At 41.1% G+C, this 27,681-nt stretch overlaps 1 pseudogene; it reads left to right on the top strand.

The window, feature by feature from the left end:
- Positions 1 to 22,494: 22,494 nt before the first annotated feature.
- On the top strand, positions 22,495 to 23,591 carry LOC113912194 (annotated as a pseudogene).
- Positions 23,592 to 27,681: the final 4,090 nt, after the last annotated feature.

The raw sequence follows: 27,681 nt of genomic DNA, 5'->3' as shown, positions 1-27,681 counted from the left end.
TAGCTGGGCTTAAAAAAGCGTGGAAGTTATTAGAGAAAGCATTTCTGGAGAAATAAAAGAACTAAAATCTAACCAAGTCAAAATCAAAAAGGCTATTGATGAGGTGCAATCAAAAATGGGGGCACTAACTGCTAGGATAAATGAGGCAGAAGAGAGAATCAGCGATATAGAAGACCAAATGATGGAAAGTAAAGAGGCTGAGAAAAAGAGGGAGAAACAACTACAGGATCACGAGGGCAGAATTCGAGAGATAAGTGATTCGGTAAGACGAAACAGCATTAGAATAATTGGGATTCCAGAAGAAGAAGAAAGAGAGAGAGGGGCGGAAGGTATATTGGAGCAAATAATGGCAGAGAACTTCCCTAATGTGAGGAAGGAAACAGGCATCAAAATCCAGGAGGCACAGAGAACCCCTCTCAAAATCAATAAAAATAGGTCAACACCCCGACATCTAATAGTAAAACTTACGAGTCTCAGAGACAAAGAGAAAATCCTGAAAGCAGCTCGGGAGAAGAGATATGTAACCTACAATGGTAAAAATATTAGATTGGCAACAGACCTATCCACAGAGACCTGGCAGGCCAGAAAGGACTGGCAAGATATCGTCAGAGCACTAAAAGAGAAAAATATGCAGCCAAGAATACTATATCCAGCTAGGCTGTCATCGAAAATAGAAGGAGAGATTAAAAGCTTCCAGAACAAACAAAAACTAAAGGAATTTGCAAACACGAAACCACCCCTCCAAGAATTATTGAGAGGGGTCCTCTAAGCAAAGAGAGAGCCTAAAAGCAGCAAAGATCAGAAAGGAACACAGACAACATACAGTAACAGTCACCTTACAGGCAATAGAATGGCACTAAATTCATACCTTTCAATAGTTACCCTGAATGTAAATGGGCTAAATGCCCCAATCAAAAGACACAGGCTATCAGATTGGATTCAAAAACAAGACCCATCCATATGCTGTCTGCAAGAGACTCATTTTAGACCCAAAGTCACCCCCAGATTGAAAGTGAGGGGGTGGAAAACCATTTAGCATGCTAATGGACACCAAAAGAAAGGTGGGGTGGCAATCCTTATATCAGACAAACTAGATTTTAAAACAAAGACTGTAGTAAGAGATGAGGAAGGACACTATATCGTACTTAAAGGGTCTATCCAACAAGAAGATCTAACAATTGTAAATATCTATGCCCCGAACATGGGAGCAGCCAATTATATAAGGCAATTAATAACAAAAGCAAAGAAACACATTGACAACAAGACAATAATAGTGGGGGACTTTAACACCCCCCTGACTGAAATGGACAGATCATCTAAGCAAAAGATCAACAAGGAAATAAAGACTTTAAATGACACACTGGACCAAATGGACTTCACAGACATATTCAGAACATTCCATCCCAAAGCAACGGAATACACATTCTTCTCTAGTGCCCATGGAACATTCTCCAGAATTGATCACATCCTAGGTCACAAATCAGGTCTCAAACGGTACCAAAAGATTGGGATCATTCCCTGCATATTTTCAGACAACAATGCCTTGAAAGTAGAACTCAATCACAAGAGGAAAGTCGGAAAGAACTCAAATACATGGAGGCTAAAGAGCATCCTACTAAAGAATGAATGGGTCAACCAGGAAATTAAAGAAGAATTAAAAAAATTCATGGAAACCAATGAAAATGAAAACACAACTGTCCAAAATATTTGGGATACAGCAAAGGCAGTCCTGAAAGGAAAGTATATAGCAATACAAGCCTTTCTCAAGAAACAAGAAAGATCTCAAATACACAATCTAACCCTACACCAAAAGGACCTGGAGAAAGAACAGCAAAGAAAGCCTAAACCCAGCAGGAGAAGAGAAATCATAAAGATCAGAGCAGAAATCAATGAACTAGAAAGCAAAAGAACAGTAGAACAGATCAACGAAACTAGGAGCTGGTTCTTTGAAAGAATTAACAAGATTGAAAAAACCCTGGCCAGACTGATCAAAAAGAAAAAAGAAATGACCCAAATCAACATAATCATGAATGAAAGAGGAGAGATCACAACCAACACCAAAGAAATACAAACAATTATAAGAACATATGATGAGCAACTCTATGCCAGCAAATTAGATAACCTGGAAGAAATGGGTGCATTCCTAGAGATGTATCAACTACCAAAACTGAACCAGGAAGAAATAGAAAACCTGAACAGACCTATAACCACTAAGGAAATTGAAGCAGTCATCAAAAATCTCCCAAGAAACAAAAGCCCAGGGCCAGATGGCTTCCCAGGGGAATTCTATCAGACATTTCAAGAAGAATTAATACCTATTCTCCTGAAACTGTTCCAAAAAATAGAAATGGAAGGGAAACTTCCGAACTCATTTTATGAGGCCACCATTACCTTGATCCCAAAACCAGACAAAGATCCCATCAAAAAGGAGAATTACAGACTAATATCATTGAGGAACATGGATGCAAAAATTCTCACCAAAATACTAGCCAATAGCATCCAACAGTACATTAAAAGGATTATTCACCACGACCAAGTGGGATTTATCCCTGGGCTGCAAGGCTGGTTCAACATCCGCAAATCAATCAACGTGATACAATACATTAACAAAAGAAAGAACAAGAATCATATGATCCTCTCAATAGATGCAGAAAAAGCATTTGACAAAGTACAGCATCCTTTCTTGATCAAAACTCTTCAGAGTATAGGGATAGTGGGTACATACCTCAATATCATAAAAGCCATCTACGAAAAACCTACAGCGAATATCATTCTCAATGGGGAAAAGCTGAGAGCCTTTCCCCTAAGGTCAGGAACGCAGCAGGGATGTCCACTCTCACCCCTGCTATTCAACATAGTATCAGAAGTCCTAGCCACAGCAATCAGACAACAAAAAGAAATCAAAGGCATCCAAATCGGCAAAGAGGAAGTCAAACTCTCACTCTTTGCAGATGATATGATACTGTATGTGGAAAACCCAAAAGACTCCACCCCAAAACTGCTAGAACTCATACAGGAATTCAGTCAAGTAGCAGGCTATAAAATCAATGCACAGAAATCAGTGGCATTCCTATACACCAACAACAAGACAGAAGAGAGACAAATCAAGGAGTCGATCCCATTCACAACTGCACCCAAAACCATAAGATACCTAGGAATAAATTTAACAAAAGAGGCAAAGGATCTGTACCCAGAAAACTATAAAATACTCAGGAAAGCAATTGAAGAAGACACAAAGAAATGGAAAAACGTTCCATGCTCATGGATTGGGAGAACCAACATTGTGAAGATCTTAATGCTACCTAGAGCAATCTACACATTCAATGCAATCCCCATCAAAATACCATCCACTTTTCTCAAAGACATGGAACAAATAATCCTAAAATTTGTATGGAACCAGAAGAGACCCCGAATAGCCAGAGGAATCTTGAAAAAGAAAAGCAAAGCTGGCGGCATCACAATTCTGAACTTCCAGCTCTATTACAAAGCTGTCATCATCAAGACAGTATGGTACTGGCACAAAAACAGACACATAGATCAATGGAACAGAATCGAGAGCCCAGAAATGGACCCTCAACTCTATGGTCAACTCATCTTTGACAAAGCAGGAAAGAATGTCCAATGAAAAAAAGACAGTCTCTTCAAGAAATGGTGTTGGGAAAATTGGACAGCCACATGCAGAAGAATGAAACTGGACCATTTCCTTACACCACACACAAAATTAGACTCCAAATGGTGGAAAGACCTAACCGTGAGACAGGAGTCCATCCAAATCCTAAAGGAGAACACAGGTAGCAACCTCTTCGACCTCAGCCGCAGCAACTTCTTCCTAGAAACATCGCCAAAGGCACAGGAAGCCAGGGCAAAAATGAACTATTGGGATTTCATCAAGATAAAAAGCTTTTGCACAGCAAAAGAAACAGTCCACAAAACCAAAAGACAACCGACAGAATGGGAGAAAATATTTGCAAATGACCTATCAGATAAAGGGCTAGTATCCAAAATCTATAAAGAACTTATCAAACTCAACACCCAAAGAACAAATAATCCAATCAAGAAATGGGCAGAAGACATGAACAGACATTTTTCCAAAGAAGACAACCAAATGGCCAACAGGCACATGAAAATTGCTCAACATCACTCGGCATCAGGGAAATCCAAATCAAAACCTCAATGAGATACCACCTCACACCAGTCAGAATGGCTAAAATTAACAAGTTAGGGAACGACAGATGTTGGCGGGGATGTGGAGAAAGGGGAACCCTCCTACACTGTTGGGGGGAATGCAAGCTGGTGCAACCCCCCTGGAAAACAGTATGGAGGTTCCTCAAACAGTTGAAATTAGAGCTACCATTCGATCCAGCAATTGCACTACTGGGTATTTACCACAAAGATACAAATGTAGGGACCCGAAGGGGTACGTGCACCCCAATGTTTATAGCAGCAATGTCCACCATAGCCAAACTGTGGAAAGAGCCAAGATGTCCATCGACAGATGAATGGATAAAGAAGAAGTGGTATATATACACAATGGAATATTATGTAGCCATCAAAAGGAATGAGATCTTGCCATTTGCAACGACGTGGATGGAACTGGAGGGTGTTATGCTGAGTGAAATAAGTCAATCAGAGAAAGACATATATCATATGACCTCACTGATATGAGGAATTCTTAATCTCAGGAATAAACTGAGGGTTGCTGGAGTGGTCGGGGGTGGGAGGGATGGGGTGGCTGGGTGATAGACATTGGGGAAGATATGCTACGGTGAGCGCTGTGAATTGTGCAAGACTGTTGAATCACAGATCTGTACTTCTGAAACAAATAACGCAACACATGTTAAGAAAAAAGAAAAAGAAGAAGATAGCAGGAGAGGAAGAATTGAAGGGGAGTAAGTCAGAGGGGGAGACAAACCAAGAGAGATGATGGACTATGAAAAACAAACTGTGGTTTCTAGAGGGGAGGACGGTAGGGGGATGGGTTAGCCTGTTGATGGGTATTAAAGAGGGCACATTCTGCATGGAGCACTGGGTGTTATGAACAAACAATGAATCATGGAACACTGCACCAAAAACTAATGATGTAATATATGGTGATTAACATAACAATAAAAAATTTAAAAAAAAAGAAATTGGAAAGACCTCAAATAAGCAACCTATCTTTCCATCTCAAGGGACTGGAAAAACAACAACAAATTAAGCCCAAAGTTAGCAGAAGGAAGGAAACAATACAGCCCAGAGCAGAAATAAATGAAATGGGAATGATAAAAAAAAAAAAACAACCGAAAGCATTGATGAACCTGAGAACTGGTTCTATGAATAAGATAAACAAAATCAACAAACCTTTAGTTAGACTAAGAAAAAAAAAAAAAAAGACTCAAATAAGGGTGCCTGGGTGGCTCCGTCGTTAAGTGTCTGCCTTCGGGTCAGGTCATGATCCCAGGGTCCTGGGATCGAGTCCCACATTGGGCTCCCTGCTCAGCGGGAAGCCTGCTTCTCCCTCTCCCACTCACACTGCTTGTATTCCTGCTCTCGCTATGTCTCTCTCTGTCAAATAAATAAATAAAATCTTAAAAAAAAGACTCAAATAAAATTAAGAGTGAAAAAGGAGACATTAGGGGCGCTTGGGTGGCTCAGTCAGTTAAGCGTCTGCCTTCAGCCCAGGTCATGAATCCGTGGTCCTGTGATTGAGTCCCATGTCAGGTTCCTTGCTCAGCACGGAGTCTGCTTGTCTCTCTCCCTCTCCTCTTGTTCCTCCCCCTGCTTGTGCTCTCTCTCTCTCTCTCAAATAAATAAATAAAATATTTTTTTAAAAAAAGAAAACGAAAGAAATTACAACTGAGACTGCAGAAAAGGGGGATTGTGAAACTAAACAATTACAAGCCAAAATCTCAGATAACTTAGAATAAACAGATCCATTCCTAGAAACAAGCAACCTACCAAACTGAATCAGGAATAAATTAAAAATCTGAACAGACCAATAGAGACTAAAGAGATTGAATCAGGAATCAAAAACCTCCCAACACAGGGGGCGCCTGGGTGGCTCAGTCGTTAAGCGTCTGCCTTCGGCTCAGGTCATGATCCCAGAGTCCTGGGATCGAGCCCCACATCGGGCTCCCTGCTCTGCGGGAAGCCTGCTTCGCTTCTCCCTCTCCCACTCCTCCTGCTTGTGTTCCCTCTCTCACTCTGTCTCTCTCTGTCAAATAAATAAAATAAAATCTTAAAAAAAAAAAAAAACCTCCCAACACAGAAACCTCCCCCAGGACAAGACAGCTTCACTGGAGATTCTATCAGACAGTCAAAGAAGAATTAACCCCTGTTCTTCTCAAACTCTTCCAAAAAATTGAGGAGGAGGGAATACTTCCAAAATAAGCTTGTGAGGCTGCCATTTCCCTGATACCAAAGCCAAAGAAGGACTCCACAAGAAAAAAACCTACAGACCAATATTTCTGATGAATCCAGATGCAAAAACTCTTAACAACATATTAGCAAACTGAATTCAAGAACACATAAAAAGGATTATACATCATGAGCAAGTAGGATTTATCCCTGAAATGCAAGGATCATTAAACATACACAAATCAATAAATGTGATACATCACATTAATAAAATGAAAGGAAAAAATCACATGATCATCTGAATAGATGCAGAAAAAGCACTTGACAAAATACATCATTTAATAAAAACCCTTAGCAGATCCGGTATAGAAGGAACGTACCTCAATGTATTAGAGGCTATACGTTATGAGCCCATGGCTAACAGTATACTCGCTGGTGAAAAATTGAAAGCTTTTACTCAAGGAGCAGGAACAAGATGTGGATGCCCACACACACCACTCTTATTCAGTTTGGTATTAGAAGTCCTTGCCAAAGCAATCAGGCAAGACAAAGAAACAACAGGCATCCAAATCAGGAAGGAAGAAGTGAATCTGTCACTGTTTGCATATAATACGATTTGGTATATAGAAAATCTAAAAGGCTGTTAGAGTTCAGTCAAGTTGCAGGATACAGAATCAACTTATGCAAATTATTTACATTCCTATACACTAAGAATGAAACATCTGAAAACGAAATAAAGAAAACTACCCCATTCAAAATAGCATCAAAAACAATAAAATATTAGGAATAAATTTAACCAAGGATGTGAAAGTCCTGTACACTGAACTAGAAGACTTTGCTGAAAGAATTCAAAGAAATGCAAAGACAAACAAATGGAAAGACATCCTCTGTTCATGGATCAGAAGAATTTATATTGTTAAAATGTCCTTCCTGAGGAAAAAAGAACAAAGCCATAGTTACCACACTTCCTGACTTCAAACTATACTACAAAGCTTCAGGAATAAAAACAGTATGTTACTGAGAGGAGGAGCAAGATGGCAGAGCAGTAGGACACCTAAATTTCATCTAGTCACAGGCATTCAGCTATATGGGGATCAAACCATTCTGAACACCTACAAACTCAACAGGAGATGAAAGAGAAGAATAGTAACAACTCTCTGAACAGAAAAGCGACCACTTTCTGGAAGGTAGGATGTGCAGAGAAGTGAATCCGAGGTGATATTTGGGACAATAGATGGTAGGGGAGGGGGCATCCTTCAGGCACTACTAGCAAGTGATAGAGCAGTGGAGCACAAAATCGGAACTTTTAGAAGTCAGCTCTACTTAGGGATGTCACTCCAGTGGCTAAGAGGAGGGTGGAGCCCTCGCTGGGACAGTGTGGTCTCAGGACCCTCGGGGTCACAGAAAGACCAGGGGTGCCTGAGTGCAGAGAGCTCCCAGGTATCGGAGCGGGGAAGCTAGCTGCAGAGACAGAGCCAAGGAGTGGGCTCTCAGCTAGGGGTTGCCATAAAATGTGATCCACAGCACAGTCAGGCCGCTGCTCCTCCAGCAAGGACCTAACAAGTGGCAGATGCGCGGAGACTCCCCTTCCTCCCCCAGGAGGAGAAGCGCAGGAGCACAATGCAGGAATCTGCTGGGTTTGGAGACGCCACAAGGGGTTGTGTGCCAGAGATAGAAATGCTACACTGGTTCACAGGCCGGGTGAGCACAGAGTGAGGCCAGAACCTGGGGAGAGAGGAGTGATTGACTGCTTTTTCCTGGGGGCTCACTGAGGAGTGGGGCCCCAATTTCTCAGCTCCTCTGGGGTGGAGATTGGGAGACTGCCATTTTCACTCTCATCCTCCAAAGCTGTACTGAGAGCTTGCAGGGAGCAAAAGCTCCCGAGAGCAAACCCGAGTAGATTCCTTAGCCCGAACCGGCAAGGGCAGGGCAGTTCCGCCTCCAGCAAAGACATTTGGGAACCACGGCAACAGGCCCCTCCCCCAGAAGATCAGCAAGAACAGCCAGCCAAGACCAAGTTTACCGATCAATGAGAATGGCAGAACTCCAGCACTAGGGGAATACTGCACCTAGAATTCATGGCTTTTTTCCCATGATTCTTTAGTCTTTCAAAGTTAATTTTTTTAATTTTCTTTTTGAAATTTTCTTTTTCCCTTTTTCAATCAACATCTTATCAATTCCTTTTAAAATAATCTTTTTCATTTTTCATTTTTGGGGTCATATTCTATTCCTTCATAGTAGTTACCCTTATTTGTGTACATATATAAGCGTTTCTTTCTTTAAAATTTTGGGAGGCACTTTCTTCTGATCATATTTGATCATATTCTGTTTTTCTTTGTTCATTTGTTTTTTATCTTTTCTTTTTCATTTTTTTTCTTTTTACTTTCTTTTCCGCTCTTTTCCCCCACTTTCAGGTCTCTTCTGATTTGTTTAATGTATATTTGTCTGGGGTCATTGTTACTCTGTTAGCGTTTTGTTCTCTCATTCATCTATTCTTCTCTGGACAAAATGAGAAGGTGGAAAAAAATCACCCCAGAAAAAAGAACAAGAGGCATTTCCGACTACCAGGGACCTAATCAGTATGGACATTAGTAAGATGTTGGAACTAGAGTTCAGAATGACGATTTTAAAAATACTAGCTGGGCTTGAAAAAAGCATGGAAGTTATTAGAGAAACCCTTTCTGGAGGAATAAAAGAACTAAAATCTATCCAGGTCAAAATCAAAAAGGCTATTAATGAGGTGCAATAAAAAATGGAATCTCTAACTGCTAGGATAATGAGGCAGAAGAGAGAATTAGTGATATAGAAGACCAAATGATGGAAAATAAAAGAGCCCAGAAAAGGAGAGATAAACAACTACTGTATCACGAGGGCAGAATTTGAGAGATAATTGATACCATAAGATGAAACAATATTAGAATAACTGGGATCCCAGAAGAAGAAGAAGAGAGAGAGGGGCAGAAGGTATATTGCAGCAAATTATAGCAGAGAACTTCCCTAATTTGGAGAAAGAAAATGCAACAAAATCCAGGAGGCAGGGAGAACCCCCCTCAAAATCAATAAAAATGGGTCAACACCCCGACCCATTTTTTTAAAGATTTTATTTATTTATTCGACAGAGACAGAGACGGCGAGAGCAGGGACACAAGCAGGGGGAGTGGGAGAAGGAGAAGCAGGCCTCCGGCTGAGCAGGGAGCCCGATTTGGGACTCAATCCCAGGACTGTGGGATCATGACCTCAGCCGAAGGCAGCCTCTTAATGACTGACCCACCCAGGCGCCCCAACCCATTTTTAATAGTAAAACTTACGAGTCTCAGAGACAAAGAGAAAATCCTGAAAGCAGCCTGGGAGAAGAGATCTGTAGCCTACAATGACAGAAGTAGTAGACTGGCAACAGTCCTATCCACAGAGACGTGGCAGGACAGAAAGGACTGGCATGATATTTTCAGAGCACTAAAGGAGAAAATTATGCAGCCAAGAATACTGTATCCAGCTAGGTTGTCACTGAAACTAGTAGGAGAGATAAAAAGCTTCCAGGACAAACAAAACTAAAAGAAATTACAAACAACAAACCAGCCCTACAAGAAATATTGAAAGAGGTCCTCTAAGCAAAGAGAGAGCCTAAAAGTAACATGGACCAGGAAGGAACAGAGACAATATACTGTAAGAGTCACATTACAGGAAATACAATGGCACTAAATTCATATCTTTCAATAGTTACCCTGAATGTAAATGGGCTAAATCCCCCAATCAAAGGACACAGGCTATCAAATTGGATAAAAAAACAAGACCCATCGATATATTTTCTGCAAGAGAGTCATTATAGAACCAAAGACACCCCCAGATTGAAAGTGACGGGGTGGAAAACCATTTACCATGCTAATGGACACCAAAAGAAAGCTGGGGTGGCAATCCTTATAGCAGACAAATTAGATTTTAAAACAAAGACTCTAATAAGAGATGAGGAAGGACACTATATCCTACTTAAAAGGTCTATCCAACAAGAAGATCTAACAATTGTAAATATCTATGCCCCGAACATGGGAGCAGCCAATTATATAAGGCAATTAAAAACAAAAGCAAAGAAAAACATTGACAACAATACAATAATAATCGGGGACTTTAACACCCCCTTCACTGAAATGGAGAGATCATCTAAGCAAAAGATCACCAAGGAAATAAAGACTTTAAATGACACACTGGACCAAATGGACTTCACAGATGTATTCAGAACATTCCATCCCAAAGCAACAGAATACACATTCTTCTCTAGTGCGCATGGAACATGCTGCAGAATAGATCACATCCTAGGTCACAAATCAGGTCTCAACCAGTACCAAAAGATTGGGATCATTCCCTGCATATTTTCCGAACACAATGCTTTGAAACCAGAACTCAATCACAAGAGGATAGTCGGAAGGAACTCAAATACATGGAGGCTAAAGAGCATCCTACTAAAGAATGAAAGGGTCAACGGAAATTAAAGAAGAATTAATGGAAATAAATGAAAATGAAAACACAACTATTCGATATCTTTGGGATGCAACAAAGGCAGTCCTAAGAGGAAAGTATATGGCAATACAAGCCTTTCTCAAGAAACAAGAAAGGTCTCAAATACACAATCTAACCCTACACCTAAAGCAGCTGGAGAAAGAACAGCAAATAAAGCCTAAACCCAACAGGAGAAGAAAAATGATAAAGATCAGAGCAGAAATCAATGAAATAGAAACCAAAAGAACAGTAGAACAGATCAATGAAACTAGGAGCTGGTTCTTTGAAAGAATTAACAAGATTGATACACCCCTGCCAGACTTAGCAAAAAGAAAAGAGAAATTACCCAAATAAATAAAATCATGAATGAAAGAGGAGAGATCACAACCAACACCAAAGAAATACAAACAATTATAAGAACATTTTATGGGAGGCGGAGCAAGATGGCGGAGGAGTAGGAGACCTAGATTTCGTCTGGTCTCAGGAATTCAACTGAATAGGGATCAAAACATTCTGAACACCTACGAACTCAACAGGAGATCGAAAAGGAGAGTAGCAACAACTCTCTGAACAGAGAAGCGACCACATTCTGGAAGGTAGGACGTGTGGAGAAGTGAATCGGAGGCAATATTCGGGAGGATAGACGGCAGGGGAGGGGCCTCCGCTGGCCGCTTCTGGCAAGTGATAGAGCCGCGGAGCACAAAATCGGACCTTTTAGGAGTTGGCTCGGCTGAGGGATGTCGCTGTAGTGGCTAAGCAGGGGGTGGAAACCTACCGGGACAGTGTGGTCTCAGGACCCTTGGGGTCACAGAAAGACAGGGGGTGCCTGAGTGTGGCAGAGCTCCCAGGTATCTGAGCGGGGAAGCCGGCTGCACAGACGGAGCCGAGGCGCAGGCTCTCAGCTCGGGGTTGCCATAAACTGTGATCCGCGGCCCAGTCGGGCCACTGCTCCTCCAGCAGGGACCCAACAAGCGGCAGATCCGGGGAGACTCCCCATCCTCCCCTGGGAGGAGCGGCGCGGGAGCGCACCGCAGGGATCTGCTGGGTTTGGAGACTCCACATGGGGTCGGGTGACAGAGATAGCAACACTCGATCACAGGCCGGGTGAGCACGGAGTGCGGCCGGAGACCGGGGACACGGAAGTGACTGCTTTTCTCTGGGGGCGCACTGAGGAGCGGGGCCCCGAGTTCTCAGCTCCTCCGGGCGGAGATTGGGAGGCCACCATTTCTGCCCTGGTCCTCCAAAGCTGTACCGAGAGCTTGCAGGGAACAAAAGCTCCTGAGAACAAACCCGAGCAGCTTCCTTAGCCCGGACCGACAAGGGCGGGGCAATTCAGCCTCCGGCAAAGACATTTGGAAACACAGCAACAGGCCCCTCCCCAGAAGATCAGCACGAAAGGCCAGAAAGCCAAGACCAAGTTTCCCGATCAAGGAGAATGGGAGAACTCCAGCGCTAGGGGAATACTGCACATAGAATTCATGGATTTTTTTTAGCATGATTCATTAATTCATCAAAGTTAATGTTTGTTAACTGTTTTTTTTATTTTTCTTTTTTCCCTTTTTCAACCAACATCTTATCAAAACCTTTTTAAAAAAAATTATTTTTCATTTTTAGAGTCATATTTTATCCCTTCATAGTAGTTACCCTTATTTTTGGCATATATATATAAGTTGTTCTCTCTTTAAAATTTTGAGATACAGTTTCTTCTAACAGATCAAAATATATCCTAAATCACTAGTGTATGGCTTTGTTCTAGTCTCCTGCCTGATCACATTCTCTCCCTTTTTCCTTTTTTTTTTCTTAAATCTTCTTTCTTTTTTCAAATATCTTCTTATCTTATCAAGTCCTTTTATAAAATCTTTTATAATTTTCATCTTTACACTCATCTTCTATCCCTTCATTGTATCAACCCTTATTTTGTACATATATGTCTTTCTTCATTTAAAATTTTAGGAGGCATTTTTTTCTAACAGACCAAAATACGCCCAAAATCTAGTATGTGGCACTAATCTATGCACTAGCCTGATCATATTTGATCACATTCTGCTTTTTTTGTATTGTTCTGTTTTTGTTGTTATCTTTTTTTCTTTTTTTTTTCTCTTTCTTTTCTCTTTCTTTCCCTTTCTTTTCCCCTGGTTTCAGGTCTTTTCGGATTTGTATACAGTATATTTGCTGGGGACGTTGTAAACCTGTTAGCATTTTGTTCTCTCATTCATCTATTCTCCTCTGGACAAAATGACAAGACTAAAGAAATCACCTCAGCAAAAAGAACAAGAGGTAGTACCGTCAGCCAGGGACCTACTCAATACGGACATTAGTACGATGTCGGACCTAGAGTTCAGAATCATGACTTTAAAGATACTAGCTGGGCTTGAAAAAAGCGTGGAAGTTATTAGAGAAACGCTTTCTGGAGAAATAAAAGAACTAAAATCTAACCAGTCGAAATCAAAAAGGCTATTGATGAGGTGCAATAAAAAATGGGGGCACTAAATGCTAGGATAAATGAGGCAGAAGAGAGAATCAGTGATATAGAAGACCAAATGATGGAAAATGAAGAGGCTGAGAAAAAGAGAGAGGAACAAATACAGGATCACGAGGGCAGAATTCGAGAGATAAGTGATTCGATAAGACAAAACAACATTAGAATAATTGGGATCCCAGAAGAAGAAGAGAGAGAAAGAGGGGCAGAAGGTATATTGGAGCAAATAATAACAGAGAACTTCCCTAATGTGAGGAAGGAAACAGGCATCAAAATCCAGGAGGCACAGAAAACCCCTCTCAAAATCAATAAAAATAGGTCAACACCCCGACATCTAGTACTAAAACTTACGAGTCTCAGAGACAAAGAAAAAATCCTGAAAGCAGCTCGGGAGAAGAGATATGTAACCTACAATGGTAGAAACATTAGATTGGCAACAGACCTATCCACAGAGACCTAGCAGGCGAGAAAGGACAGGCAAGATATCTTCAGAGCACTAAAAGAGAAAAATATGCAGCCAAGAATACTTTATCCAGCTAGGCTGTCATTGAAAATAGAGGGAGAGATAAAAAGCTTCCAGAACAAACAAAAATTAAAGGAATTTGCAAATATGAAACCAGCCCTCCAACACATATTGAAAGGGGGGGACGCCTGGGTAGCTCAGTTGGTTAAGAGACTGCTTCGGATCAGGTCATGATCTTGGAGTCCCGGGATCAAGTCCCGCATCGGACTCCCTGCTCAGCGGGGAGTCTGCTTCTCCCGCTGACCCTCTTCCCTCTCGTGCTCTCTATCTGTCACTCTCTCTCTCTCAAATAAATAAATAAAATCTTTAAAAAAAAAAGAAATATTGAAAAGGGTCCTCTAAGCAAAGAGAGAGCCTAAAAGCAGCAAAGAGCAGAAATGAACACAGACAACAGACAGCTAACAGTCACTTTACAGGCAATACAATGGCACTAAATTCATACCTTTCAATAGTTACCCTGAATGTAAATGGGTTAAATGCCCCAATCAAAAGACACAGGCTATCAAACTGGATTAAAAAACAAGACGCATCAATATGCTGTCTGCAAGAGACTCATTTTAGACAAAAAGACACCCCCAGTTTGAAAGTAAGGGGGTGGAAAACCATTTACCATGCTAACGGACATCAAAAGAAAGCTGGGGTGGCAATCCTTATATCAGACAAACTAGATTTTAAAACAAAGACTGTAATAAGAGATGAGGAAGGACACTATATCCTACTTAAAGGGTCTATCCAACAAGAAGATCTAACAATTGTAAATATCTATGCCCCGAACATGGGAGCAGCCAATTATATAAGGCAATTAATAACAAAAGCAAAGAAACACATTGACAACAATACAATAATAGTGGGGGACTTTAACACCCCCCTGACTGAAATGGACAGATCATCTAAGCAAAAGACCAACAAGGAAATAAAGACTTTAAATGACACACTGGACCAAATGGACTTCACAGACATATTCAGAACATTCCATCCCAAAGCAACGGAATACACATTCTTCTCTAGTGCCCATGGAACATTCTCCAGAATTGATCACATCCTAGGTCACAAATCAGGTCTCAAACGGTACCAAAAGATTGGGATCATTCCCTGCATATTTTCAGACCACAATGCTTTGAAACTAGAACTCAATCACAAGAGGAAAGTCGGAAAGAACTCAAATACATGGAGGCTAAAGAGCATCCTACTAAAGAATGAATGGGTCAACCAGGAAATTAAAGAAGAATTAAAAAAATTCATGGAAACCAATGAAAATGAAAACACAACTGTTCAAAATCTTTGGGTCACATCAAAGGCAGTCCTGAGAGGAAAGTATATAGCAATACAAGCCTTTCTCAAGAAACAAGAAAGGTCTCAAATACACCACCTAACCCTAACCTAAAGGAGCTGGAGAAAGAACAGCAAATAAGGCCTAAACCCAGCAGGAGAAGAGAAATCATAAAGATCAGAGCAGAAATCAATGAACTAGAAACCAAAAGAACAGTAGAACAGATCAACGTTACTAGGAGTTTGTTCTTTGAAAGAATTAACAAGATTGATAAACCCCTGGCCAGACTGATCAAAAAGAAAAGAGAAATGACCCAAATCAACAAAATCATGAATGGAAGAGGAGAGATCACAACCAACGAAATACAAACAATTATAAGAACATATGATGAGCAACTCTATGCCAGCAAATTAGATAACCTGGAAGAAATGGGTGCATTCCTAGAGATGTATCAACTAGCAAAATTGAACCAGGAAGAAATAGAAAACCTGAACAGAACTATAACCAGTAAGGAAATTGAAGCAGTCATCAAAAATCTCCCAAGAAACAAAAGCCTAGGGTCAGATGGCTTCCCAGGGGAATTCTATCAGACATTAAAGAAGAATTAATACCTATTCTCCTGAAACTGTTCCAAAAAATAGAAATGGAAGGGAAACTTTCAAACTCATTTTATGAGGCCAGCATTACCTTGACCCCAAAACCAGACAAAGACCCCATCAAAAAGGAGAATTACAGACCAATATCCTTGATGAACATGGATGCAAAATTTCTCACCAAAATACTAGCCAATAGGATCCAACAGTACATTAAAAGGATTATTCACCACGACCAAGTGGGATTTATCCCTGGGCTACAAGGCTGGTTCAACATCCGAAATCAATCAACGTGATTCAATACATTAACAAAAGAAAGGACAAGAATCATATGATCCATTCAATAGATGCAGAAAAAGCATTTGACAAAGTACAGCATCCTTTCTTGATCAAAACTCTTCAGAGTATAGGGTTAGAGGGTATATACCTCAATATCACAAAAGCCATCTATGAAAAACCTACAGCGAATATTATTCTCAACGGGGAAAGGCTGAGAGCTTTTCCCCTAAGGTCAGGAACGTGGCAGGGATGTCCACTCTCACCACTGCTATTCAACATAGTATTAGAAGTCCTAGCCACAGCAATCAGACAACAAAAAGAAATCAAAGGCATCCAAATCGTAAAGAGGAAGTCAAACTCTCACTCTTTGCAGATGATATGATACTGTATGTGGATAACCCAAAAGACTCCACCCCAAAACTGCTAGAACTCATACAGGAATTCAGTCAAGTAGCAGGCTATAAAATCAATGCACAGAATTCAGTGGCATTCCTACACACCAACAACAAGACAGAAGAGAGACAAATCAAGGCGTCGATCCCATTTACAATTGCACCCAAAACCATTAGATAACTAGAAATAAATTTAACCAAAGAGGCAAAGGATCTGTACTCAGAAAACTATAAAATACTCAGGAAAGAAATTGAAGAAGACACAAAGAAATGGAAAAACGTTCCATGCTCATGGATTGGGAGAATCAACATTGTGAAGATGTCAATGCTACCTAGAGCAATCTACACATTCAATGCAATCCCCATCAAAATACCATCCACTTTTTTCAAAGAAATGGAACAAATAATCCTAAAATTTGTATGGAACCAGAAGAGACCCCGAATAGCCAGAGGAATATTGAAACAGAAAAGCAAAGCTGGAGGCATCACAATTCCGGACTTCCAGCTCTATTACAAAGCTGTCATCATCGAGACAGAATGCTACTGGCACAAAAACAGACACATAGATCAATGGAACAGAATCGAGAGCCCAGAAATGGACCCTCAACTCTATAGTCAACTTATCTTTGATAAAGCAGGAAAGAATGTCCAATGGCAAAAAGACAGTTTCTTCAACAAATGGTGCTCGGAAAATTGGACAGCCACATGCAGAAGAATGAAACTGGACCATTTCCTTACACCACACACAAAAATAGACTCCAAATGGTTGAAAGACCTAAACGTGAGACAGGAGTCCATCCAAATCCTAAAGAAGAACACAGGTAGCAACCTCTTCGACCTCAGCCGCAGCAACTTCTTCCTAGAAACATCGCCAAAGGCACGGGAAGCCAGGGCAAAAATGAACTATTGGGATTTCATCAAGATAAAAAGCTTTTGCACAGCAAAAGAAACAGTCCACAAAACCAAAAGACAACCGACAGAATGGGAGAAAATATTTGCAAATGACATATCAGATAAAGGGCTAGTATCCAAAATCTATAAAGAACTTATCAAACTCAACACCCAAAGAACAAATAATCCAATCAAGAAATGGGCAGAAGACATGAACAGACATTTTTCCAAAGAAGACATCCAAATGGCCAACAGACACATGAAAAAGTGCTCAACATCGCTCGTCATCAGGGAAATCCAAATCAAAACCTCAATGAGATACCACCTCACACCCGTCAGAATGACTAAAATTAACAAGTCAGGGAACGACGGATTTTGGCGGGGATGTGGAGAAAGGGGAACCCTCCTACACTGTTGGTGGGAATGCAAGCTGGTGCAACCCCTCTGGAAAACAGTATGGAGGTTCCTCAAACAGTTCAAATTAGAACTACCATTCAATCCAGCAATTGCATTGCTGGGTATTTACCACAAAGATACAAATGTAGGGACATGAAGGGGTACGTACACCCCAATGTTTATAGCAGCAATGTCCACAATAGCCAAACTGTGGAAGGAGCCATGATGTCCATCGACAGATGAATGGATAAAGAAGAGGTGGTATATATACACAATGGAATATTATGCAGCCATCAAAAGGAATGAGATCATGCCATTTGCAACGACGTGGATGGAACTGGAGGCTGTTATGCTGAGTGAAATATGTCAATCAGAGAAAGACATGTATCACATGACCTCACTGATATGAGGAATTCTTAATCTCAGGAAAGAAACTGAGTGTTACTGGAGTCGTTGGGGGTGGGAGGGATAGGGTGGCTGGGTGATGGACATTGGGGAGGGTATGTGCTATGGCTAGCGCTGTGAATTGTGGAAGACCTTTGAATCAAAAATCTGTACTTCTGAAACAAATAACGCAACATATTTTAAGAAAAAAGAAAAAGAAGAAGATAACAGGAGAGGAAGAATGAAGGGGAGTAAGTCAGAGGGGGAGACGAACTCTGAGAGATGCAGGACTCTAAAAAACAAACTGAGGGTTCTAGAGGGGGGGAGTGTAGGGGGATGGGTTAACCTGGTGATGGGTATTGAGGAGGGCACATTCTGAATGGAGCACTGGGTGTTATGAAGAAACAATGAATCATGGAACACTACATCAAAAACTAATGATGTAATATATATGGTGATTAACATAACAATAAAAAAATTTTAAAAAAAGAACATTTTATGAGCAACTATATGCTAGCAAGTTAGATAATCTGGAAGAAATGGATGTATTCCTAAAGATGTATAGACTACCAAAACTGAAACAGGAAGAAATAGACCTATAACCACTAAGGAAATTGAAGGAGTCATCAAAAATCTCCCAACAAAAAAAAAGCCCAGGTCCAGATGGCTTCCGAGGGGAATTTTACCAAATATTTAAAGAAGAATTAATATCTATTCTTCTGAAACTGTTCCCAAAAATAGAAATGGAAGGAAAATTCCCAAACTCATTTTATGAGGCCACCATTACCTTGATCCCAAAACCAGACAAAGACCCCATCAAATAGGAGAATTACAGACCAATAGCTTTGGTTAACATGGATACAAAAATTCCCACCAAAGTACTAGCCAATAGAATCCAACAGTACATTAAAAGGATTATTCACCACGACCAAGTGGGATTTATCCCTGGGCTGCAAGGCTGGTTCAACATCCGCAAATCAATCAACGTGATACAATACATTAACAAAAGAAAGAACAAGAATCATATGATCCTCTCAATAGATGCAGAAAAAGCATTTGACAAAGTACAGCATCCTTTCTTGATCAAAATTCTTCACAGTATAGGGATAGAGGGCACATACCTCAATATCATAAAAGCCAACTATGAAAAACCCACAGCGAATATCATTCTAAATGAGGAAAAATTGAGAGCTTTCCCTCCAACTTCAGGAACATGGCAGGGATGTCCACTCTCACCGCTGCTATTCAGGATAGGACTAGAAATCCTAGCCACAGCAATCAGACAACAAAAAGAAATCAAAGTCATCTGAATCAGCAAAGAAGGAGCCAAACTCTCACTATTTGCAGAAGATATGATACTTTATGTGGAAAACCCAAAAGACTCCACCCCAAAACTGCTAGAACTCATACAGGAATTCAGTAAAGTGGCAGGATATAAAATTCATGCGCAGAAATCATGACATTCCTGTACACCAACAACAACACAGAAGAAAGAAATTAAGGAGTCAAACCCATTTACAATAGCCCCCAAAATCATAAGATACCTAGGAATAAATCTAACCAAAGAGGCAAAGAATCTGTACTCAGAAAACTATAAAATACTCATGAAAGAAATTGAGGAAGACACAAAGAAATGGAAAAATGTTCCATGCCCATGGATTGGGAGAACCAACATTGTGAAGATGTCAATGCTACCTAGAGCAATCTACACATTCAATGCAATCCCTATCAAAACACCATCCACTTTTTTCAAAGAAATGGAACAAATAATCCTAAAATTTGTATGGAACCAGAAGATACCCCGAATAGCTAGAGTAATATTGAAAAAGAAAAGCAAAGCTGGCGGCATCACAATTCCGGACTTCCAGCTCTATTACAAAGCTGTCATCATCGAGACAGAATGCTACTGGCACAAAAAAAGACACATAGATTAATGGAACAGAATCAAGAGCCCAGTAATGGACCCTCAACTCTATGGTCAATTCGTCTTCGACAAAGCAGGAAAGAATGTCCAATGGAAAAAAACAGTCTCTTCAACAAATGGTGTTGGGAAAATTGGACAGCCACATGCAGAAGAATGAAACTGGACCATTTCCTTACACCACACTCAAAAATAGACTCCAAATGGTGGAAAGACCTAAACGTGAGACAGGAGTCCATCAAAATTCTAAAGGAGAACACAAGGAGCAACCTCTTTGACCTTAGCCGCAGCAACTTCTTCCTAGAAACATCGCCAAAGGCAAGGGAAGCCAGGGCAAAAAATGAACTATTGTGATTTCATCAAGATAAAAACCTTTTGCACAGCAAAAGAAACAGTCCACAAAACCAAAAGACAACCGACAGAATGGGAGAAAATATTTGCAAATGACATCTCAGATAAAGGGCTAGTATCCAAAATCTATAAAGAACTTATCAAACTCAACCCCCAAAGAACAAATAATCTAATCATGAAATGGGCAGAAGACACGAACAGACGTTTTTCCAAAGAAGACATCCAAATGGCCAACAGGCACATGAAAAAGTGCTCCACATCGCTCGGCATCAGGGAAATCCAAATCAAAAACTCAGTAAGATACCACCTCACACCTGTCAGAATGGCTAAAATTAACATGTCAGGAAACGACAGATGTTGGCGGGGATGCAGAGAAAGGGGAACCCACCTACACTGTTTGTGGGAATGAAAGCTGGTGCAACCCCCCTGGAAAACAGTATGGAGGTTCCTAACACAGTTGAAAATAGAGCTATCATACGATATAGCAATTGCACTACTGGGTATTTACCCCAAAGATACAAATGTAGGGATCCGAAGGAGTACATTCACCCTGATGTTTATAGCAGCAATGTCCACAATAGCCAAACTGTGGAAAGAGCCAAGATGTCCCTTGAGAGATGAATGGATAATGAAGCAGTGGTATATATACACAATGGAATATTATGCAGACATCAAAAGGAATGAGATCTTGCCAATTGCAACGACGTGGATGGAATGGGAGGGTGTTATGCTGAGTGAAATAAGTCAATCGGAGAAAGACATGTATCATATGACCTCAGTGACATGAGGAATTCTTAATCTCAGGAAACAAACTGAGTGTTCCTGGAATGGTGGGGGTGTGAGAGGGATGGGGTGACTGGGTGATAGACATTGGGGAGGGTATGTGCAATGGTGAGCGCTGTGAATTGTACAAGACTGTTGAATCACAGATCTGTACTTCTGAAACAAATAATGCAATATATGTTAAAAAAAAAAAAAGAGGAATAAGATAGCAGGAGGGGAAGAATGAAGGGGAGTAAGTCAGAGGGGGAGACGAACCATGAGAGATAATGGACTCTGAAAAACAAACTGAGGGTTCTAGAGGGGAGGGGGTGGGGGATGGGAAAAAACGAAAAGGAAAGCCAATATCCCTCAAGAACATAGATGCCAAAATCCTCAACAAATTATAAGGAAACTGAATTCAACAATACATCGGGAGAATCACACAACACAATCAAGTGGGGTTTATTCCAGGGATGCCAGGATGTTTGCACATGTGCACATTAAACATCAGGATACACCATCTTAAAATAATAAAAGATAAAAATCATATGATTGTAACAATAGATGCAGAAAGAACACTTGACAAGATTCGATATGCATGTATGATAAAAACTATAAACCATCTGGGTATATAGGGAACATAGACCATATTTGAAAAGCTCACAGCTAAAATCATACTCAAGGGTGAAAAGCTGAAAACTTTTCCACTAAGATCAAGAACAACACAAAGATTTCCACTCTCCTCACTTTCATTCAACATAGTATTGAAAGCCCTAGTCAAAGCATTTAGACCAAAAAAAAGAAAGAAAGAAAAAGAAACAAAGAGAGAGAGAGAGAAGAAAGAAAAGAAGGAAAGAAAGAAAGAAGAAAGAAAGAAAGAAAGAAAGAAAGAAAGAAAGAAAGAAAGAAAGAAAGAAAGAAAGAAAGAAAGCAAAAGAAAGAATGAAAGATAGAAAAGAAAGAAAAGAAAAGATGAAATCCAAATAGGAAAACTGTCACTATTTGCAAATGACATACTATATATAGAAATCCCTAAAGATTCCACCAAAAAACTGTTAGAATAAATAAATTCAGTAAAGCTGCAAGACACAAAGTCAATATACAGAGACCTGGTGCATTTCGTTTTTTTTAAGATTTTATTTATTTATTTGACAGAGAGAGAGAAACAGCACAAGCAGGGTGAGCAGCAGAAGGGGACGGAGAAGGCGACACCCCACTGAGGAGGGAGCCCAATGAGGTTCTCGATGCCAGGACCCTGGGATTGTGACCTGAGCCAAAGACAGATGCTTAAACTGACTGAGCTACCAGATGTCCCAACTGGTTGCATTTCTGTATAGTGATGACAAACTTCCACAAAGAGAAAATAAGAAAACAATGCCATTTACAATTGCATCAAGAAAAAAAAATCTAGGAATAAAAGTAAGAAATGAATCAACCCGCAGTTCTGAGGCATGCAGAATAAATCCAGGCTTGCAGAACAGTGAAAAAGGAGTGGGAAGCTGCTTGGCTCCTGAAAGCCATTACCTTTATAGGTCTTACTACACTTTCAGACGATGACACATCATCCAACGTTCAAAGGCTCTGTTATAAAGCCAAGTATCCAATCCGGGAAGCTCTCTTAAAAAGTTTAAATATGTGTGATAAAGGCCTTATGACCACTGTTGTTTATGTCTACACCACGCGGCTGTGTGATGCGGTTAAAGCACTGAAGGCCCCAGGCTGTACCATCCCAGTGGCTTCCGTGCCCACTGGCGTTCCAGCTGGACAGACTCATTTATTTATTTATTTATTTATTTGAGAGAGAGAATGAGAGATAGCATGAGAGGGAAGAGGATCAGAGGGAGAAGCAGACTCCCTGCTGAGCATGGAGCCCAATGTGGGACTCGATCCCGGGACTCCAGGATCATGACCTGAGCCGAAGGCAGTCGCCCAACCAACTGAGCCACCCAGGCGCCCTGGACAGACTCATTTAAAAACACGATTGGAAGAGATCAGATTGGCTGTGGAAAATGGAGTTACGGAAATGGATGTGGTGATTAATAGGACCTTGGTGCTGAGCGGCCAGCGGGAAGCCCTGTGTGATGAGATTGGTCAGTTTCACAAGGCCTGTGGGGAGGCTCATCTCAAAACCATCTTAGCTACAGGAGAACGTGGATCTCTTACTCATGACTATAAAGCCAGTATGATCGCAATGATGGCAGGATCAGACTTTATTAAGACCTCTACTGGAAAAGAAACGGTAAATGCCACTTTCCCAGTAGCTATAGTAATGCTGCGGGCCATTAGAGATTTCTTCTGGAAAACTGGAAACAAGGTAGGCTTTAAACCAGCAGGAGGCATCCACAGTGACAAGGATTCCCTTGCTTCTCTCTCTCTCGTGTGAAGGAAGAGCTGGGAGATGAATGGCTGATGCCAGAACTCTTCCGAATAGGTGCCAGTACTCTGGTTTCGGACATCGAGAGGCAGATTTACCATCACGTTACAGGAAGATAGGTGGCCTATCATGATCTTCTGATGTCTTAAATTTGTGACCAGTTCCGGAAAAGTGCTTTACAGCAACATGTAAAATGTGTTTTTCTACGTAATCACTAAAATTGTTTAATTAAAACATGAGGGAATGAATAGATAACTGACTTTTTTCCCGCCTTAAAACTTTCACTGAATTTAATTCAAAGAATAAAAGAAAAAATCAACGAATCCATACATGGAATTCTTTTCAGGTGCCTCTGAGTGGTCCTAATTACTTGAAGATCTGTATTGTTAATTTTGTGAAGATTTTCTCCTAAAAATTCTGAATAAAATATTAATCATAGCTTTGACAGCTTTAAATACTAAGGGGGGGGGACGTTAAACTGCCCAAGAAACGTGTCTTTAGTGAAAGAAAACGTAGCATCCCTGAGCTGCCGGCCATACTCTGACAAATTCAGGAGTCCCTGACTTGGCACTAACTTCCTGCCATGAAAATCTGTCTTTAATTTTTGCAACAGATATGCTCTCCTATTAATTGTTTTGTTAATGAAACTCTTGTCGGTACATGATACTAGGCTATTGCATTTTTTAAATAAAAAAATCTCTGTAGTTTATTTTTTTGGAAAAATAAAATTGTATGGTGCTGGCCTAGAAACAGACACACAGGTCAATGGAATAGAATAGAAAGCTCGGAAAATGATAGTCATAGCACTTTTGGCAAAGTTTACTCATTAGAGTCAGTACATTAAAGGTTTATTTAAACTTAGCTCTGATATTACTAACTCTGAATGGGAATTAATATTTATTAATATTAATTAATCAGCTGTTTCAACAGCTGATTCCAATAAATGCTTCTGTTTAAACATGTTTTATATAAATATATATTATAAAATAAGGATGATTTAGAATGCACATTTTTAAGAAAACTTAAAATCACTTTAATAAAACTATCATGGAGAAGGAAATATAGATATCCATCATCACAACTGATAGCATCACAAAAGATGACAATCACACAAAATCCGTATTTGATGGAAGGATATAACATGACTTGAGAAGTTCTGCCCAAATGTTTAACCTGTTGGGAGCTATAGATCCAGCTACTCATTTAAAAATCACATGTCAGAGAAGTGTCCTAACAAATAGTATGACATGTAATCAATGAAGTCCACACTGCGTATATTCTTATGGGAAAAATATTTTCTCAAAGGAAAACGCTAAGACAAAAACGGAGGAAGGAGGAAGAGGAGGGAGAAGGAGAAGCAGAAGCAGAAGCAGAAGAAAGCTGAGAAACTAACCCACACAGCTATGGTCTTAACTGACGACACAGCAGCAGACAATATGCAGTGCGGAAAGGACTGACTCTTCAGTGAACTGCACTGGAAAACCACACGCTACATGCAGAAGAATGGAACTGCATCACTTTCTTACACAAAAATTTAAATGGATGAATGACTTGAACATAAGACCTGAATCCATAAACCTGTGAGAAGAAAGCACAGGTAGTACGTTTCTGGACATGGTTTTGGCAAAGAGTATTTTAGATCGGACACTAAAAGCAAAGGCAACAAATGCAAAAATAAACAAGTAGAACGACATGAAATTGAAATCTTCTGCACAGCAAAAAAAAAAAAAAAATACTAATAAAAAACTTAAAAGGTGGACTACCCAATGAGAAAAAATATCTGCAAATCATATGTGTGAGGCTAATATCCAAAATACCCAAAACACTCATACAAATCAAAACAAACAAACAAAAACCTGTATAAAAATTGGGGAGAATATGTGAACGGATACATTCCAAAGATGGCACCCAGGTGACCAACAGACACAGAAAACGTTGTTCAACATCACTAATCGTCGTCAGGGAAACATAAGTCAAACCTGTAATCCGCTATCACCTCACAACTGTTGGGACGGCAATGGTCCCAGAGACAGACACCAGGTGTGGTCAAAGGTGTGTAGACAAGGGGACCCTGTGCACTGTTGGTGGGAATGTACATTGGTACAACCACTGTGACAAACAGTATAGAGGTTCCTGAAAAAATGAACACAACAACCACATGACCCAGGAATTACTCTACTGAGTATTTATCTAGAGAACACAAAAACACTACCTCAAGAAGATAGATGCACTCCGTTGTTCACTGCAGCATTATTCACAATAACCAGACATAGAAACAGAGACCTTGGGGGCATTATGCTAAGTAACTCAGACACAGAAAGACAAATACCAGATGTTCATGGACGTTCCACATGGAAAAATATACTGAACGCATAGATACTGAGAACAGACTGGTGGTTGCCAGATTCGGGGATGGGGGGCACGGAAGGTGGTCAGAGGCACAATGTTCGAGTGATAAAATCCGTAAGTCATGGAACATTCTGTGCAGCATGGAGACTAAAGCTAACCCAGCAGGATGGGGTACAGTTTCCCCCACTATTTGAAAGTACATTGATCTTAGGAAACCTTTCACAGCAGAAATGGTGTAAACCAAGGGAGGAATTACCATTCATTTATACAGAAAAAATAGTGAGCAAGCTCAGACTCCAAAAATGACTTCTCTTTGGCTTTCCTTAGGCCTCAGGACACAAATTCCTAATGGATGGAGATAAAGCACAGCTGATGCTCACAGACACAATTCAAAGCGCTGGGGGCTGGACATGGTGAGCGGTTCCCAGGAAGGAGCTGATTGTGGTGTTCGCCGCCTCTACAGTGGCTCCCAGCAAAACAGATGCTGAACGCGATGCTCAGTTTTCGACTTTTTTCATAAGAGGGAAATCCTCTTCAGGTTTCTTCCTGTTACTGAAGCCAGGCAATGACGTAGATCTTTCAAAGAAAGCCAGTGTCTCACCGTGAACTTTTAAAAAGTGGGGAACACTTGTACTTGAAATTTGCTGAGGGAGTAGATGTTAACTGTTCTCCCGGACACACACATCAGCAGATCCACCGTGAAAGGCACCTTCCCGAGCGTGCGGAACACAGACAACCTCTTACCCCCAGAAACCTCCTCCTTCCCTTCGCTCAGGACAACCAATCAAAGCTGGGTGTTACACCAATTCCTCCTTTCTCCCATTCCCAGTATCTAACCCATCAGCAAATCCAGTGAGCTCCATCTTCAACGTAACATGACTGACCACTTCTTCCAAGGCCACCTGTCTGGTCCACACTGGAGCCCATCTCTTACCTGAGTTCCTGGAAAACCTTCATCATGGCCCTCCCTTGCCCATCCTCAACCCTCTGTCATCTGTTCTCAACACTGTAGTCAGGATGGCCCAGTGAAAAACGGTCCCATGGGGTCACAACCCTGCAATGGCTTTCTGTCTCCCTCTGTCAGCTCCCTGAGGTCATGTCCTAAGCTGTCTCCTGTGGCCACAGTGTCTTCTTGCTGCTCCTGGCCATACCCGGTGTGCTCCTGCCCCAGGGCCTTTGCACATGTTTTCCCTTCCATTTAGAATGCTGTTGATGTGATATCACTCACCTTCTTTAGATCTTGACTCAAGGATCACCTTCCTTGTGAGGGCCCACTAGCGCCTATGTGAATAGCAAGCACCACCCCCACCTCCCCTTCAGCACCCCTGCCCTGTCTCATGCTCTGTATTTCCATAGCAGTTATCACAGTCACCAGTCCATCTCAGCAGGGCAGAACCAGAGGCCTACACTGATGGTTTCACCACTGACTCCCTCCTATTTCCTGTTCCAAAGCCCTGGGGAAAAGGTGCCCCAGGGCTCTTGCACAACCAGAATGCGCAGGACCAGGGGGTCCACCTACTGTACCCTGAACACCATCAGGAAAATGAGCCACACGAGGACTCCACCTGCACATGAGACCTGAAACCAGACACCTTCCTCAGTTACAGGTGAGCACACACACTTCCTCCCCTTGCCTGAGGTGCTCATCTGAGAAAGCTGAACAGAGACCCATCCCAGGGTCCAAATCTCCCTCTGGCCAACGTCCTGGGAAACAGACTTCTCTCCTCCCTGCACCAACCACCTGTGATTAAAGTCCGGAATCCTCCCGTCATCAGGCAGAGTGGTGAACCTGTCCCTCTTTCCTGTGACGTCATCACAAACCAGGCTTTGCTGCACAGATTTCAGGAAGGAGCCTGCAGCAGGGTCAGCAGACTGCACAGGTTCAGCCTC

Source organism: Zalophus californianus, chromosome 10, assembly GCF_009762305.2.
Source record: "Zalophus californianus isolate mZalCal1 chromosome 10, mZalCal1.pri.v2, whole genome shotgun sequence".
Lineage (NCBI taxonomy): Eukaryota > Metazoa > Chordata > Mammalia > Carnivora > Otariidae > Zalophus > Zalophus californianus.
This window is presented reverse-complemented; position numbering and strand designations above follow the sequence as displayed.